The following is a 6,717-nucleotide window of genomic DNA, read 5'->3' as shown; positions in this document are numbered from 1 at the left end:
CTAAGGACTTGTTGATGGCCGACATGCCCCTCATGTCTCCCTTGTAAAAACAGTCTATGGCTCTCATGAAATCTTCTTTGATTATACTCCAACATGTTGCATAAAACCTGCCAGTAAAACCATCTGGTCCCGGAGCTTTATCCCGGGGCATCGATTTGATCACCCCTTCAACTTCCTCCTCAGTAAACGGCCGGTTGAGGTGCGACAGGTCAAGGCGTGGAAGGCCCAGCTCCTCCAAGTTCAGCGCGTGCCTTCTAGAGTCCGAGGCACCAAAGGCCGCACCAAAGTACGCATCCACAGCTGATGCAACTTCTTCCTGCCTAGAGTATAGGTGATCATTATACCTCACGTCTGCATGATGTTTTTTCTTTGCCTATGACTTGCTTGCTGGTGAAAGAGCCTCGTGTTCCCGTCATCCTCACGTAGTTGCAGCAATCTCGATCATTGCCTAGCGATTGTTCTCTCCAACGAGCTCAAGCCTAAGAGCTTCCTCTTCAAACACTTATGCAACTCCCTCTCCGCATCAGATAGCACCCTTGCCTCCATAGCAATATCCAGCTTCTTGATTACCTCAAGTGCAATAGCAATTTGAAGCTTTACGTTACCAATCCAGCGATCGCTCCACTTTTGAAGGCTCGGCGCTGTGGCCCTTAGCTTATTTTGCAACGTAAGGTAGTCACTAGAGGCCGCGGGTGTCATTTTCCAGGCCAACTTGACCACATCGAAAAAACCTTCCGCACGAGTCCAAAAAGACTCAAACTTAAACCTCCTCTTAGTACAGATGGACACATTCATGTCCAACATTAACGGGCAATGATCCGAGACTACGGTGCACATAGCCGAAAGAAAGCACGTCGGATACGCCCCATCCCCCTCATTTGACACGAACACATGGTCGATCTTCTCCATAGTGGCAACCTGCCTCTCATTGGACCACATATATCTTCTACCATTTAGATAGAGCTCCTTTAGCTCAAGCGAGTTTAATTTTTCCCGGAATCTGCCCATCATCCTGCGATTGATCAAAGCGTTGTTTTTGTCCTCTTCCTTGTCAATGAGATTGAAATCTCCAGCCACCAACCAGGGGCCAACGTGCAAGTCACGGATGTCGACCAAATCTTGCAAAAACTCCACCTTAGCGGCCTCATCTTGTGGCCCATACACACAAGTGAGCCACCATGGCCGCTCGTCTTCCAGACACATCACAAGTGTTGTGAGTGTATGGTTAGTATAGTGTGGATTCGAGAGTTGTGTAGTCGCAGCATCCCATGCCACCAAGATCCCACCTCGTGTCCCCATGGTCGGCAAGTAGAAAAAGTTCTCATATTTAGCGCCAAGGCACTGGCGTACAATGGTCACTGATACATCTGTCGGATGTGGGTTTCCGGCAAACCCTTAAGGTTCAAACACTGGGGTGCGCGCGAAGTCTTTCCCTCCTACCGATCTACGCCCTAGCTCTCTAAGATCTCGCGGACGAACTCGACGAACTCGCAACACAGAAAGATACGAGGTTTATACTGGTTCGGGCCACCGTTGTGGTGTAATACCCTACTCCAGTGTGGTGGTGGTGGATTGCCTCTTGGGCTGATGATGAACAATACAAGGGAGGAACAGCCTCCTGAGGTTGAGGTGTTCTTGTGAGTAGGCTCTCGATCGGGTTGGATCAAGCTAGGATGAGATGCCCCACTATGGTGGCTAGCTCTACTTATATAGGCCCTGGTCCTCTTCCCAAATATCGAGCGGGAAGGGAGCCAACAACGGCGGGCGAATTTGAAGGGGGACAGCTAGTACAACCTATCCTGACAAAAGCGGTCTTCGCCTGCGAAAAGCTCTGGTGGTGACGCCGCCTTGGGCTCCACGATGACCTTCGTCTTGCCGTCCTCCTGGTCTTGGTCTCATTGCACCAATATAGCAACCTTTGCCTGATGCCTCGGTACTCTTCGCCTGCGCTGGCATCCTTAGCACCAAAGAGGAAATAAGGACGCTGCGCGCGCTGGCGCCCGCCTGGTGTCGTTCGTCATGGCTCACGTCACGAGAGCCTCGTGAGGTTTTGCACCGCCTTGATATCTCCGCCCCTCGTGAGCCTGCCTGGCTAGGCTACTCCAGAGGAGGTCTTGCATCGTCCGCCTCGCGAGGCTTGGACCCTCGTGAGGGTCTTGGATGCCTTGTTGATGAAGATGGGATGTACGGCCTGCTAGCTTAGCCACGTTGTGGGCCGCAGGCTGGCAAGTCTGGGGACCCCCGTTCCCAGAACGCCGACAGTAGCCCCCGGGTCCAAGGTGCGCTCGGGCTTGGCTTCACGGCGAAGCCAAGGGTCAAGTTCCGAGCACCGTGGGCCCCAAAAGCACGCGACCTCGATTGACGCATGGCGGTTGATTGGACGTGGGCGTCTTCGCTTCCCCACGCTGCCTCGGCAACTGCACGACTTGACAAGTCCCTGCGACATGCAAGGAAAACCATCATTACCTGCGATCGTGGGAGACGCCGGTTGGCCTTCTCTCGCTATAAATGGGGAGGGGGGCGGAGCCATCGTTGCCCATCTCTTCCTCGCTTGCTTGTTCCTTTGCTCCATTGCTTGTAGTGCCACCGATGGCGCCACGAAGGATGTTTTCTGCCGCCGAGAAGGGAAAGGCCCCTCGCGAGGGCCCTGGTTCCCCGGCGCCCAAGCGCGGCCGCGGCCGTCCGTGCAAGCACGCCGCGACCCCCGCCGTGGCCCACCGTCGAGGTGGCGCCACGGCACGCGAAGGGGATCGTCCCATCCATGGTGGTCCAGCTGATGAGGGGAGGCGCGCGATGGTGGCGTGGCCTCCCCGCGCGCGCTTCCATTCGATGGAGGTGTCGCCAGAGTTCGTCGTCTGGTCGGAGAACCCGGCCGGCAACTGGCTCCAACTTCCGCGCTTCTTCGCCGGTGAACTGCCGACCTCTGGTCCGGGCGGACTCTGGCTACAGGCGGATGGCTGCTGTAGCAAGGCCTCTTGGGTTGCGGTCGAGACTTCCGCCACGGGAAACATAGCCCTGGCCCGCGGCTGGCAGACATTCGCTCGCGCGCGCGGCCTGGGCAGGCTGCACCCTCCGCTTCAGGGACAATGGGGGATCGACCCTCTATGTGAGGGTGTTTGGGGAAGATGGTCGCCGCGCCGGGTGCTGCCCCGAGGCGAACGACGGTGAGGAGGTGCTCGGCCTTGGTGATGGTCGCGACGAGGATGAGGGCGAGCTTGCCCTCGGCGGCGACCGCATCTCTTCCAGCTACGGCGGCTCTTCCTCCGGTGACAGCTCCAGCAGCGGTGGCTACGACCAGCCGCCGCGCCAGCTTCGAAGGAGGCAGCGGGTCATCTCGTCGCCGCGCCTCCGTGAAGCGCGAGGAGGGGTCTGGCTAGGCTCTGGGCGTCGCCAAGGGCCTGCCTCCGCGGACTGCTGCAACGCTGCTTTGTTTAGCTTTTTCCTTTTTTCTTGCATCAGAAAACGAAACATGTATGGGCCCAGAGGGGCGTGTATCGAACTGTGGTTCTTTGGTTAATGCACTGTGCGTGTTATTCCCATGCCGTGTTGCTATTTTGCACAAAGATAACTTAACCTGGCGCGTTTGGGACACCCTTTCCCTCACGAGGTGTCTGCATTTGCTCAGAAACTGCAAAAAATTTGTTAGGGGGTGCGCTAGAGGATTTGCCGTTCACCCAAGCCTTGACTTGGCGCCTTGTATCGCGATACCCGAGGGGCACGGATTAGTAGAGATGTGCCAGCTTCCAGGCTCGAACGAGGGTGGCTCGCGAGAAGGCAGAGAGAAGAAAAATGCTCGCGAGGGCACCTGCCTAGCCCCCTCGTGAGGTATGCGAGAGAGAGAACACGAGCAAACCAGAGCCGAAAAATGCGGTAAAAGGCTAGGGAACCAAATCAGCAACGAACACCAAGAGCAACTCCGATTAAGGAAAAGCGAGCCAACTACGGAAAGCAAATGAAAAGCCGCGTCCGACACCTAATCTAGTCTTCAAGTCTTCTCACCAGCGCGGAGCTAAGTGTTGTCCACTAGGCGTGGGAGGGAGCCCCAGGGCCTGAGGCCGGCGCTCCTGAGACTCCGGGGCGTGTACAGCCCCACTCATTATTACGTGAGAGTGTCACGGGCGGCGATTCTTCACAAGCACCGGGCCTTCTTCACAGGCTCTGGGCCTTTCTTCTCAAGCTTTGGGCCTTGCTTCTCAGGCTCTGGGCCTTGCTTCATGGATAGAACTTCCGGAGGTGCTGGATGTTCCAGGCATTATGGATGGGTATCCCGTCTTGCGTCTCCAGGCGTGCTGCACCCGGCCTGGAGACATGGACGACCCTGAACGGGCCCTCCCACATGGGCGAAAGCTTGTGCAGCCCTTCTCTGGAGAGGACCCGCCTCAGGACGAGGTCGCCCACCTTGAGCGTCCTGGAGCGGATGTTGCGGCAGTGGTACCGCCGCAGCGCTTGAAGGTACCTTGCCGCCCTCAATGCGGCTTCGCGTCGGCGTTCCTCCCCCAGCACGAGATCCATCCCCCGCATGGCGTCCTGCTGCGTTTCGTCGAACGCTAGGACCCGCACAGAGCGATGCTTGACCTCGTGAGGGAGGACTGCTTCGGCTCCGTAGACGAGGAAGAACGGAGTCTCGCCCGTTGGCTTGGTAGCGGTGGTACGGATGGACCATAGCACGGACTGGAGCTCGTCGTCCTAGCCCCTGCCGCAGGCCTCCAGCTTCTTCTTGAAGGTCCTGGTCTTAAGGCCCCTCAGGACCTCTGCGTTGGCGCGCTCAGCCTGACCATTGCTCCTGGGGTCGGCTATCGAAGCGTAGCAGATCTGCGTTCCAAGGTTAGCATAGTAGGTTTTGAAGAGGTTATTAGTAAACTGCGAGCCGTTATCTGTGATGATGCGGTTGGGGACCCCGAAGCGGCTCACGAGGCCCTTGATGAACTTGACGGCAGAGCCGGCTGGAACGGTACGGACGGCTTCCACTTCCGCCCACTTGGTGAACTTGTCGATGGCGACGTAGAGATAGCGGTAGCCCCCTGGCGCCCGTGGGAACGGGCCTAAGATGTCCAGCCCCCAGACTGCGAACGGCCATGTGAGAGGGATGGTTTGGAGGCCCTGGGCAGGCTGATGGATTTGCTTGGCATGGAATTGGCAAGCTTCGCAGGACTTCACCAGCTCGGCTGCATCGTTGAGCGTTGTAGGCCAATAGAATCCACTGCGGAACACCTTGCCGGTGAGGGTCCGTGACGAAGAGTGATGCCCACAGTCCCCGTCGTGTATATCAATCAGCAGCTCCCTTCCTTGATCGCTGGAGATGCAGCGCAGCATGACATCGTTCGGCCGTTTCCTGTATAACTCGCCGTCTTGAATGCAGTATGCTGTGGCTTGCCGTGCCACGTGCTCCACGTCCTCTTCCTTCTCCGGCAGCGTCCCGTGCATCAGGTACCCTTTGAATTCCTTAGTCCAGCACTCCTCCTGGGGCTCGAGTGCCAAGAGCAGCCGAGCTCCTGAGGTCGGGCCACAGGCTGGGGCTCCCGTGGACGAGGGCTGTGGGAGCTCCTCCCGAGGCTGAGTCGTGCTTGAAAGAGGTGGCATAGCTGATGGCTTGAAGAGCCGCTCTTTGAAGACGCCGGGCTCTTGCGGTTGCCGCTTGGATGCTCTCCAGGCGATGTCGTCGGCTTCCTTGTTGGTGCCCCGGGGCACGTGCTGCAGCTCCAGGCCCGAAAACTGCTTTTCCATCTTGCGCACCTCCACAAGGTATGCCTCCATGTGCTTGTCCTTCGGCTCGTAGACCTTGTTGGAGAAGTTGACGATGCGCTGCGAGTCGCCTTTGACGGTGAGGCGCTTTACCCCTAGAGCCGCCGCAGCCTTTAGGCCAGCTATGAGGCCTTCATATTCTGCGATATTGTTGGAGACCTTCTCGCCGTGCTGGAAGTAGAGTTGCATGGCGTAGTAGAGCTTGTTCTGAGTGGGCGAGATGAGCACTGCTCCAGCCCCCGCGCCCTGGTGCGCGAAGGCGCCATCGAAATACATGACCCAGCCGTCTAGTGCCTCGCTTCCTTGGGAGGTGGACCGGTCTTCTCCTTCCTCAAGAGCTGGGGCATCTGTCCATTCTGCCACAAAATTGGCGAGCGCGGCTCCCTTGACGACCCTGGTAGTGCTGAACTCCAACTGGAATGCTTGCAGCTCGATGTTCCATTCAGCGACCCTTCCGGCTAAGTTAGGGCTCCTGAGTACCCTCTCCAATGGGTAAGCTGAGACGACCTTGATGGGGTGGCCCTGGAAGTAGTGCCGCAGCTTGCGCGAGGCCACCAAGAGTGCGAGCACGAGATTTTGTGGCATGGGGTAGCGCACCCTCGCGTCCCGCAGTACGGTGCTGACGAAGTACACCGGGTGCTCGACGAGGGCTGGCACACTGCCGAGGCTCGGGTCCTGCGGAGATTGTGGCATATCCTGAGGTGGTGGGTTTCCTGAGACCTGACCGTCCTCAGGAGCTTCTGCGATGTTGCCCTGCTGAGCTTGGTCTTCCGCCGCTGATGGCTTTGCTGCGCCTTCCTGACCCTGCGCTGCATCAGCTCTGGCTTGGCGCGGCACACCCTTGTCTTGGCGCTCCTCCCGAACCGCCATCAGCGCCGCGCTGGCGGAGTACGGGGTGGCGGCAAGGTAGAGTACCAGAGGCTCGAGAGGCCGCGGTGCCACCATCACCGGGGGGGCTGGTGAGGTATTTCTTGA

This window comes from Aegilops tauschii, chromosome 7, assembly GCF_002575655.3.
Source record: "Aegilops tauschii subsp. strangulata cultivar AL8/78 chromosome 7, Aet v6.0, whole genome shotgun sequence".
In the NCBI taxonomy this organism is placed as follows: domain Eukaryota; kingdom Viridiplantae; phylum Streptophyta; class Magnoliopsida; order Poales; family Poaceae; genus Aegilops; species Aegilops tauschii.
Note: the sequence above shows the minus strand (reverse complement) of the source record.